Source organism: Nuphar pumila, chromosome 4 (genome assembly GCF_984573655.1).
Source record: "Nuphar pumila chromosome 4, dmNupPumi1.hap1.1, whole genome shotgun sequence".
NCBI classification, from domain to species: Eukaryota; Viridiplantae; Streptophyta; class Magnoliopsida; order Nymphaeales; family Nymphaeaceae; genus Nuphar; species Nuphar pumila.
Window position 1 is genome coordinate 61,182,195 of NC_143252.1, and position 12,427 is coordinate 61,194,621.

Genomic DNA, 12,427 nt, shown 5'->3' on the forward strand with positions numbered 1-12,427 from the left:
GCATCAACCCACCTTTCGTGAAGATGTGACTCAACAACTTGCTTCAATTCAGAAGGATGTAACTGCCATTAAGGATTTGCTAAACTCTCTTTTCTGATCTTTGATCTTTGAAAAACATACTTTATGGGTTGTAATATTTTAAACTTATCTGCTTATGCTATTTTTGCCCTTACTCTTTTTTATTCTGACAAAGGGGGAGAAAAAGATAAAGATAGCATTACTTTGAAATTGCAAGGAGATCTTGAGAAAAAGATGATAGCAATTACATTACAGGAGATCTTGCATGAGAAATGCAAAATTAAGAACAAAAGAAAGCTTTGAATGAATGTATTTCTAAATGCATGATGAATGGAAATGCAAACCAATCAATATGTATTATATGTGCTTTAAATGTGCTAACTTTTAATGTTTTGCAGCATATTGATAGGGGGAGTAAAATCTCCATCTATGCATCTAAATGCTTCATCTTTGATTAAGTTTGTCATCATCAAAAAGGGGGAGATTGTTACGACAATGAAGCCATACATGATACTTCAAGTACAAGGTTTTGATGATGAGCAAGTAGAATCAACTGCATTTCAGCTAAAGCTATGAAGAAATTGAAGAATTCAGTGAAGAATCCTTGAAGACTAGTGTGCAAATGTTTAATTCATTAAAAGTCTTAGATTCTTGTAAGAGCCTTACTTAGAGTGCATATTTAGGTTGCATTTCACCTTAAAAGTCTTTAGAAAAACTTTTCAAAAAGAAACTCTTTTGAAAATCTTTTTAGAAAACTCTTTTCTTAAAATTTCATGTTTATTAGTCGACCAATAGACTTATCAGTCGACTAATCCTTTCGCGCCATATTTTCTAAAAAGTCATTCTTGTAAAATTAGTCGACCGAAGGTTTTATCAGTCGACTGAACAGAACATGTGTTTTCTGAAAATTTACCAGCAGTCGACTAATGCTTTTTATCAGTCGACCGAACAGAATGTTTGTTTTTCAGAAGTTTTTAGCTGCAGTCGACTAAAAGGTTTTTCAGTCTACTGATGATATTATCAGTCGACTAACTTTTCTCAAGTCGACTAAGTTTCAAAAGTTCAGATTTTCAAACGGCTCGATTAACAGATCAGTCGACCGACGATAACTGTCAGTCTACTAATAACTAACTATTAGTCGACTAACTGATGTTTCAGTCGACTAATTTTGCCGTTTTCCTGAAACTTCAAAAAGGCGTGTCTTTTTATTTTTCAAACGTTTTGATCGTTCGAAATGGACCGTTTTGACACCCTTTCATACTCTCAACGTATGAAATCTTTTAACTATAAATATGAGTGCATTTTACACTCAAAAATAACAATTCAATCGATTTGAATCTTGCTTTTCACTCTTATTCATTCAAGTATTTGTTTTCTCACTCACGTGATATTTTCACTTCAGTTTTTCACTCAAATCACTTTGAGAGATAGTGAATTCGTGAGTAGAGTGTTTCAACAACCTCAAAAGCCAATTGCATCTCATTTGCATTCAAAAGAAAGACTCATAGGTTGTATTGTAAGTTGTTATTTCTTTTGTGTAAAAAGAAGGACTCCTTGGTGTAAAGGAGTTGTTTGCTTTCAGTAGGATTGTTACTGAAAGTGGGACCGGTTATGGTCTGTGTGATCTTGTAGTTTACAAGGTTGATAGTGGAAAATCTCAAGCGGGTTTTGCTTGGGGACTGGATGTAGGTCGGGTTTGACCGAACCAGGATAAAATCTTGTGTTTTTTGTGTGTTTGCTTTGAGATTTGCAAAATCCTTCAATATTCCGCAGAAAGTTTTAAAAGCACTATTCACCCCCCCTCTAGTGCTCGTTGCCTCGATCCTAGTGCACTTTCAATTGCAGGAGGTGAAAACCTCCAGTCATAATGTTATGGAGAAGTGTAACCAAATGCTTAACTCGTATACCCAGTCCATAGCCAAGCTTGAAATGCAGATGGGCAAGTTAGCAGATGCATTGATGAGGAGAACCGAGGGTAGCCTGTTGAGCCAATCTGTGATGAACCCTAAGGGCAAGGAACTTTAGGATTCTAAGCTGAATATGCCAGACCTCCATTGAGAAATAGGATAGGATCTGAGCAGTGATAGTGTATCATATGTATATAGTAGAAATACAATTTTGTTTTGATTTGATTTTTACTTGGATTTTATTTTGTCATGCAGGTATGCATATTTTGTGATGCTTCAGTGAATGAGTTCTAGGTTACCAGACACAGGACATGGCTTCAGGAGCATACCATTGGCCAGATTAGCAGAAAACTATGTATTCGTATATGCATATTGGTGGTGCGAAGTCAAGTCAAGTCAAGTATCAGCTCAAGAGGCCCTACACATAATCAGTTGGTATCTTTCTTTTCTCCCATATGTATTTTATTGTTCTGTAGTGTATCTGCATTGCATGTTGCATTTTTGCATGCCACTATGGACTGTGTCATTCAAGCATGGGAGGATAGTATAGATGCACACTCAAATTTTTTTTTGTTCAGGTAGCTAAAACTCATAAAATTAGGCCTTTAAGAAACAAGTTTGTAGCATATATGAATGTTTTTGCATAATCTGACATTTTAGAAAAAAAAATTAGCCCTGTGTGCAAATTTTTTTCTGAACTAATCTAAAAAGAATGGTTATTTATATAAACTTCAAAGAAAAGATAGTATTTGAATGTTAGAATTGTTTTAAATCACTAAAGTATAAGTATGAACAATATGTTTTTTAAAAAAAAACTAAGCAAATGAAAAATATAAAGAAAATGAGCTTAAAAGAAAAAGGGCATATGTTTAGTTGTTGATGTCTTTGCGATCTCCAGTAGCTGAACTTAGACACAAGTTGAAGTGTTTGAGTCTCATGACGAAAAGGATAACGAAAGAAATCACCTTCTTGTCTAGTCAATATTTGTGGCCTATTTGGTTCGAGCAAGTAGAGTCTGAAGGGTGTTTTACACCTGGTGCCCTAAAGTCACCTGTTTGGGAGCCATCGGCTTGAAAACTTGTTACATGGACTTCATAAAAAGCCTAATTGATATAGACATTGCACATGACAAGAAGAAGACTATACGTAAACTATTAAAATGGAAGGTCTAGTGACTCGAGCAATTAAGTTTGAGGGATACTCTGTATCTGGTGCCCTAAAGTCATCTGGCCTCGGAGTCACTGACCTAAAGCTCGTTACACGGGTTACAAAACTAGATATTTGAAATAGTGCTTGACTAAAAAATTGAAAAATATGAAAATCGAAAATCAAAAGAAAAAGAATGAGCTTAAAAAAATTCATTGCTTAGAAGTAATTATGAAATATTGTGCAGAAAATATACAAGTGTTGATAAATGAGAAATACTATGATAATACTTGATTTTTTGAGAAAAAATCATAGACAATTGTAAATTTTAGAAAAGTGAAAGAAAAAAAAGAGTTTTTACTATAGAGGCATGAAAATTCTAAATATGTTACGAGAATGTAATTACATGAAATATTTGCTTAAACTTATTTCTTAATTGCCTAATATTTTTGAAAAAAAAAAATGTTTCCTGCATGACATAGATGTTTGTGGGTAGCATCACTGCAAACCCTCACGAGACCTTACTCGTCCACTGAGGTAACCCAAGGGTTTAATGGGCTTGTTGCATGAGCTAAATGCAACCGTGATTCCTATAAAAGTGAGTTAGGAATTTCATTTTACATGCATTGTTTATTTTTAGTTCTTAGCATATTAATTTTCTTCAGTAGTTTGTTAAGGGACTAACAAACATTCAAGCATGTGGGTATTTGATGATGCATGCAATGTACATTATTTCTATATAAAATTCATGCATTTTCACATGTTTTAAAGGTTTAGAACCCATGTATTGATGTAATTATGAACAAAGAGGTTACAGTTCGAATTTCACTTGAATCAGAGTTAAAACGAAGAAATTAGAGCTTTTCAGGATTTTAGAGCATTTTTTTAGACCAATTGGATCTAGTTCTGATCCAAGAGCTTAAATTTGGATCTTGGACCAGACCTAAACCTTGTATCTCCATAAACTCACATGCTTAAAAGTATTTTTAATTAGCTTTTACCGAAAACCCCTTGTTATCTAGCACTTAGGTACCTAATTACAAATATTAACTAGTTAGCATTTAAATTAAAACTAACTTTTGTATTAGGTGGCTTTTTGAATTAGGAACAACTAGGGGTATAAAAGGCTCAAGAAAAGAGGGGTTGACATTTTTTGGTTGCTCGAAAAATTGCCCCCCTAATCCCTTCTCTCTCCCCTTTCCATTCTCTCACACCTTCACCATTTTATTTTTTCTTTTCTTCTTATTTCTCTTCTCCCTCCTCCTTTTCTTTCCTCCATGTTGCTTTGTTTCTTCTTGGTGGTTGTTGTGTTTTATTTTGCAGGTGGTGCAGATCTGTTCGGAGAGCTTCCCAACCAAATTTTGTGTGTCGTCTACCAACACCAAGGATCCAGCCATGTTCTCTCTTTAACCAGGCCTCCTTCTTTGCTTCCAAGATCGAGCTCCCTTCCCGCAACTCGGCTTCCAGTAGGTTGCAGCAGCTGGGAATAAAGTTGCAGACAACCCAAGACATGTTGAGCATATTTTCAACCTCCAAGAACCATTCGTGTTCTCCCCCAACTCATCGAACCAACCGAAAAGGTGCGTCTTCTCTCCCTTGTTCTTCTAGTTAGTGTTGAGTCCAGTCGTAGGTTTGTCCTTAGGATGTCGTGTCAGTCCAGATTTTACTTTCTTGAAGATTCAAAATTATGTTTTAATCGAGTTCTTGCTGGGGAAAGAACCGATCTTATAATCATTAGTCACCCGATTGAAGCAATTCCACCGATTTCACTTTTAATCATCAATCGGCTGAATGTTGTGAATATTGTATAAAGTATTTGCTTATTTTTACTTTTTATTTCCTTATGTTCTGAATTTTTCTTTTCTCTGTACAGAATTGACAACTTGGTCAAGTTCTAGCTGCAGCTAGAGCAAACCATTCATCCTTGGTGTCTTAGTATTAGCCGTCTAGCTAGGGATAACCTAATTAGGTTAGTAATTAAATGTCTTAAGTTAATTCAATTTGACAGTAATTCTACTAATGTTAACTCAGATTTTTAGCAGTATCTTAACAATAGGTAGCTCTAGTTAATGAGGTCTTAGTGTGTGTTATCAAGCAAGTACGTTAATGTTAGACGTTTAGTATGAAACTTCATGTTAGATAATTGTAGGGAAACAAATTTTGTAGTTACTTTATTTTAATTTTAATGCCAGCAATTTTTATATAATATGCTTAGGTCAGGTTATGTTAATCTAGAGTAGGTTCACATATGTTAGCAATTATATCACTAAGTTAGAGTTTGATTTTTGTGAAATTCATTAGTAACGCGTTTGACATTGAATAGGGTTAGAATTTGTGAAAAGCGTGTAGGTAATTCAAGTTATTTATTATTTCATTCAGCCTTAGATAATTTTACTATTTTAAAGTGTTAGGTTAGTTACTAGATTTGGAGTCTTCTTGTAAATTTTAGTAAATAATCAATTGTTGGTATGATAGCATAGGTAATTTTTTAGCAAGTGTTCACTTTTCTATAGGATTTTCAAAAATTGTGTATTGTATTTGGAGTAATTTCATTGCTTGTTTAATTTAGATAAGCTTTATATTTTGGCTTGCTAGGTTAATTATTAGAGTGTGATTCATTGGATTGGATTTTTTAGCAAGTATTAAATTTTGGTAGGATTCCTTAGTAATTAGGTAATTTTGTATGGTATTTTTTTTTAGCAAGTGTTAACTTTTCTATAGGATTTTCAAAATTCATAAATTGTATCTTAGGTATTTTTAATTTCTTTGTTCAGCCTTAGGCAAGTTAGATATTTTGAATTAGTAGGTCGACCTTTCTTTTAAGCCAACACATTATTAGGTTAGCATTTCCCTTTTTGTTGCATTATATTTTTTAGCTAGATTTGACTTTGATTAGGTTTTAGGAAAATCGTGTGATAGGCTAGTGTTATTTTAAGTAATTAATTTATGTTGTCCTCAATTTTAGACTAATTTCCATTTTAATACATTAGGATAGTTTCCATACTTTGTTATAATTGTTTTAATTAGGTTAGTATTATTTTTTCCAAGTCATTAAAGAGGTCTTTAGCATAGGAACCATTTTCAACCCTGCCGTGTTTGCTTCTTAGCTTAAGTTTAGGAATTTATTTAATTATTCTTGTAATTATTAGTTCAAAATAATGTTGTATTAATTATAGTGGGTCCACGGAAGGGGCGTGAGAATCCAACCTTGAATCAAATCCAAAATCGCCCTTTTGTGCCCTAAGTAGGTAATTAACCCTTTAGTTTTAGTTAATTTTTAACATTAAGTTAAACTAGTTTTAAATTCCATTTTCCATTTCAAGTTAAGTAGCTAGTTTACTTTAAGTAAATACATTAGGTTAGTTATTTTCTTTACTGTAGATATTCTAATTTGAAATTGTGCTTTAGCTTAAGTTAGTTTAGTTAATTGTGTATATTTAAGCATTGTTTTAGAATTAAGGTAATTTCTTTCAAGTAACTTAGGTATTCATGTTAGATTTAAAAAATTTAGTATAATTCCAATTTTATTTACTGTATCTTAGCAGTCCATAGGTGTGATTAGTCTGTTTGTGCATGAGTTCTATATTAATGGTGCATGAATCACATTTCTCTAGTGTTCTATGAATTGAACCTTTGAGCTGAAATTTGCAGTCTTTGGCATACATCATTTTATGTGTAAATTTTTGAATTTTTTCAAAAAAATTGGTTCTATTCTCTTCATTGATATGTTATCTGTCTGCAGACCAAAAATCATCTCAATCGGAGCTGATTTGGTTGCATTTTTAAGTGTTTTTCAAAAATAGATTTTTCAGGATTTTTAATTTCGGGACATGCTAATTTTTATTTTTTTTGGTTTTGAAACGCTTATATTTGGAGCTTCCGGATGAATTTTTTAGTTTTGTAAAATTTGATAGATTCTTGTATGTGTCAAAAATAGAACAGAATAAATTTCATCAATTCTGGACTTCGTTTGTCCCTTCAAAGTGTCCATTTTCAAAAAATTGTTAGAAAGTAATTTATGCACTATATCGAGGGCAAAACAAATATTTCATTGAATTAGTTAGGGTGCTGTAATTTTTTGTATTTTTCAGCAGTATAATTAGCATAATTACAATAGTTAGTTTAGTTAGTTTTAACATGCATTAATTACTTTAGTTAGAATTTATATTTTGGCTTAATTTTAGTTTAATTACAAATTAATTTTGAGTAGTTGATTTTAGAATTAGAATTAGTTGTAATTTATAATTAATTGTATTTGTCTTAATATTGACTTTTTACTTTATTTTATTTAAGTTGATAATCTCACTACAGGTCAAAAGGTGTATTCATACTGAGAGTGAGAATGCAGATATGGAGAAAAAATGAAAGTGCCCCTGCGATCTGGAGAAGGCTTTAACAACCTAATTTAGGATTTGTTTTAGCTAATTTTTATTTTTAGTCTATAACTTAATTATAGTTGTAGCATTTGATTTCATTGTAGACATTTATGATATTAATAAATTAGAATTTTTAGATTTAATTAGAATATTGTCTCATTCTCTAAGGATTCGACCTGTACTCGCCACAAAAGTGGAAAGTCGGTTTTTACATTTTTGGTTGACGATTTTCCAAAGCTTTTTATTGAAAAATATGTTTTAAAAATACCACTGCAAAAAGATCAACCATTGCATATGTATGTGGGTTCTTGAAATTGTAAATATGAAAAATGCACATAAATGTGGGTTCTTAAAATTTGGATATGAAAAATGCATATGTATGTGGATTCTTGAAATCGTAAATGTGGAAAATGTGAATGTGTGTATTTTCTTGAAATTTGAAAAATCTGAAAAGAGTAATATGTATATGAATTTATGAAAATATACATCTGATTTTGAATATATTCATGAACCTGGATTTAGATATGTAATAAATCCAAGCTGAGATATGTTGTGAACCTAATTCTAGTCATGTTTATGAAATATGGTTTGTAGTTATGTTATGAAATTGATTTCTTAATTTCAACATGAATATGTTATTTTAGCTATGTCCATGGAACTGAATTTAGCCATGAATATGCATATGTGTTTTCAATGCATGCACATTCGATCTCGTTATACTTCCGTATTACCTGTTTATGCATGTGAGATTATGGTTTGGTTTGAGCGAGACAAATTGTATAGTAGCTATGAATGAGCTACATGTGGGTCAGATGAGACTATGCGCGAGTGCATTGTTATTGAAAGAATCATGTGAATGCATTGTTGTATGTTTTATAATGCACATGATTATATTGTACAAGTTTGCACACAATGTTACACATGATTGAGATACATATTGGCCGAATGAGGCCATGCGTAAATGCATTGTTATTAAAATAATTATATGAATGCGTTGTATGTTTTATAATGCATATGATTAGATTGCATATGTTCGCACACAATTATTGCATTGTTAGGACCGAGTGGGATTGTAGCCCAATCGAATGATGTATGAAGGTACATGCTCCAGATGTGTGGATCCAATGCGTTATTGAGAGAAAAACTTTTGTTAATATAAAAAGGTATAAGAAAACTGAATAGTGTAAGAAGTTGATTCTTTGGTTGCCTTTTGTTGCTTTTGGGATCCTTTGATGGCAGTCATGGAGGACTGAGTGATACTGAAACGCTGCAGACATTATTTTTTTCAAGCACCCGATATAGAGTTTTATGTTCCTAATCGCAATCGCAAGAAACTTTTCACCAATCTGCCTAAGGATGATGATATTAGCTCAACTATAATGTATTAGTATACCAATAAAGTGATGGCTTAGGTGTTGATTCTCTCTATATTCTCGACAATAGTTGTTGATTTTCGATATTCCGACTAGGTTGTCGATTTCTAAAGCCGGTGGAAGGATATGTATAGGTACCCAAATAATAATAAAATACAACAGTGCTGGTTCTGCCTGCCCTACTTACTGTCTGTCTTGGCAGCGTAAAACTCATTGTGCTTACCTCGTGCCTCCTCCATTTTGGCAGACTGGACTATGAAGACATGAAGAATGAGATGATTTATCTGAAGGGACGAAGCACGACACCCAAACAACCTTTCTGCCAATATGACCTCATGAGCAGAAGAATTTAACACAACCAATTTACACTTTATCTTCGCTGATTGAGACCCGACACCACCTCAAATGCTTTCAAAAACACATATTTTTGTCATATTGGGTTGGCCAAGCCAAATTTAAAGGATATCGTCTGCAAATTGTAATAGAGAAATCCAGTAACAGCAAAGGCGACAATTGTTCAATGAAAGCCCAGGGAGGTAGCTTTCCAGAATAAAGCATCAAGGCTTTAACCTACCACAGTGAAGCACACAACCCTTGATAATTTCAACTCTTGAAAATCAACCGACTAATAGTGATTATCTCTATATATTTTGATTTGAAAACAAATCTGCCATTCATAATTTTAATTCATCATCCACATTATACCTCTAGGAATTCTTCCATGCCGAACGTGCGTGCAACTTTTCTCCATATCAGAGAGGGAAAAAGCCCACAGGTCGTCAAACTCCCATCATTGTTTGGGTCCTTTTTTTTAAGGCAAGTATATAATTGGGAGAGGGTGGTGTATGTTCTGCTTCAATGATTCACTGAATCCCACGTCTGTGTTCGGAGGTCTCAATGAACACCACGTATACAAGCACATGGGGCTCATATTCCCGTGTATGTTGACATCACTTAGCATTAAAGTCTGGTGTGGTTGCAAAGACTTAAGTACCCTTTCTTGCTATTCTTCTCATAAAACGATAATTTGAGAAAATGACAAAAATACCCTTTATTCAAAAAAGAAAAAACAAACGGTTCAAAAAAAGGACAAACATGTTCTCCATCCAAAAAGTCAAGGATGATGTTGACTCTTCAAACTCTACACATCGAAACAACCTTTAATCGTTTCGCCGATGGTGATCCGGCGAAACAATGGTGAGCCGGTGATCCGATAGTCATCCGACGAAATGAACCTGAGCCATCAAAAATGTTTGTTTAAACTTTTCATCGTCATCTTCTTCTTCTTCCTTCTCCGTAAAACACTGTAAAACCCTCTCTCTCTCTCTAGAGAAGAAATCAAGGGAGGCAAAGAGTTTTCCCTGGAGAAGGGCATGAACATCAACCCTCTCACTCTCTCTCCCTTCTCTCTCTACTTATGTGCACATTCAACAGATGATCCTACATTGCTCCATCAAACACCGTCTGACCTGCACACTGACTGTAGCATCATTCAACTTGATGAGTTGTTGAGCCTGATTCATAGTTTTTGCCCTTACAGGAGGGGGTTTGGGGGCACCTCTTAGCGTGAGTAGCATCATTCAACTTGATGAGTTGTGGAGCCTGATTTAGAGTTTTTGCCCTTACAAGAGGGGGGTCCGGGGGCTCCCCCCCGACGCGGATCTCACTGCGCAGTCAGTGGGCGAGGGTCCAGGGGGGGCCGCCCCTAGCGGGGGGCTTGGGGGGTAGCGCCCCCAGACAAATTTTTTTGGGGCCTTGTATAAATTTTTTATTTTCTTTCCCTCTTTTAACTATCGAAAAAGAGCAATAAAGCATTTTGTTTAATCGTGGGGCGCATGTTTCCTTCAGTTGTTTCTTGCTTGAGGTTTTCGTAACACCCCTTCCCACAAATTTTTTATTCTTCTTTTCTGTTTCTTTCCCACGATTTTTTCAATGACTCCCCTACAACGATTTTTAGTGTTGTCAGGCCTCCAACGAGCTCCATAGCAATTTATAGTGTTGTTCGGTCTTCCAACAACGATTTGTAGTATTGTTAGGCCTTCCTATAGCGATTTGTAGTGTTTTCGGGTCTCTAATGAGCCCAATAACGATTTATAGTATTATCCGGCCTTCCAACAAAGATTTGTAGTATTGTCAGGCCTTCATACAACAATTTGTAGTATTTTCGGGTCTCCAACAAGCCCCACAATGATTTATAGTATTATCCGATCTTCCAATAGCGATTTGTAGTGTCTTTCGCAAATCACTATAGCGATTTGTAGTGTTTTTGGGTCTCCATCGAGCCCCACAGTGATTTATAGTGTTGTTGGATCTCACTATAGCGATTTGTAGTGTCTTCCGCAAATCACTATAGCGATTTGTAGTGTTATTCAATAATCAAATTGCTGTAAATCACTACCCAAATTAGGACCAACTTGTTAGGGCCATATCTTCTTAACCGGAGGTCATATTTCAAATCGCTGGATGTGCACAGAAGTAGAAAGAAAAGAGAGAGAGAGTGAGAGGGTTGATGTTCATGGCCTTCTCCAGGGGGAACTCTTTGCCTCCCTTGATTTCTTCTCTAGAGAGAGAGAGAGAGGGTTTTACAGTGTTTTACGGAGAAGGAAGAAGAAGAAGATGACGATGAAAAATTTAAACAAACATTTTTTATGGCTCAGGTTCGTTTCGCCGGATGACCATCAGATCGCCGACTCACCATCGGATCGTCGACTCACCATCGGATCGTCAACTCACCATCGACGAAACGATTAAGGTTCGTTTCGATGCTACCCATGCTGGGAGGAGCCCCCAAACCCCCCTCCTGTAAGGGCAAAAACTCTGAATCAGGCTCCATAACTCATCAAGTTGAATGATGCTATCCACGCTAGGAGGAGCCTTCAAACCCTTTTCCTATAAGGGCAAAAACTCTGAATCAAGCTCCATAACTCATCAAATTGAATGATGCTACCCACGTTGGGAAGAGCCCTCAGACCCCTCTTCTGTGAGGGTAAAAACTTTGAATCAGGCTCCACAACTCTTCAAGTTGAATGATGCTACCCACACTGGGAGGAGCCCTCAGACCCCTCTTCTGTAAAGATAAAAACTCTGAATCAGGCTCCACAACTCTTCAAGTTGAATGATGCTACCCACGCTGGGAGGAGCCCCCAGACCCCTCTTCTGTAAGGGTAAAAACTTTGAATCATGCTCCACAACTCTTCAAGTTGAATGATGCTACCCACGCTGGGAGGAGCCCCCAGACCCCTCTCTTGTAAGGGTAACAACTCTGAATCATGATCCACAACTCATTTAGTTGAATGATGCTACCCACGCTGGGAGGAGCCCCCAAACCCTCCTCCTGTAAAGGTAAAAACTCTGAATTAGGCTCCACAACAGTCAATGTGTAGGTCAGTGCTTGATGGAGCAATGTATGATCTTCTGCTGGATGTGCACAAAAGAAAAAAGAGAAAAGAGAGAGAGTGTGAGATGATTGATGTTCATGGCCTCCTCAAGAGAAGATTTCTTTTTCGGATAATTCTGCAGTGCAGAGACTGGGTCTTAAATAATCATCTTCGGGGTACTTAAGTCTTTACAACCACTCCTTTTCTAGAATCATCATTTTTTTTGGCAC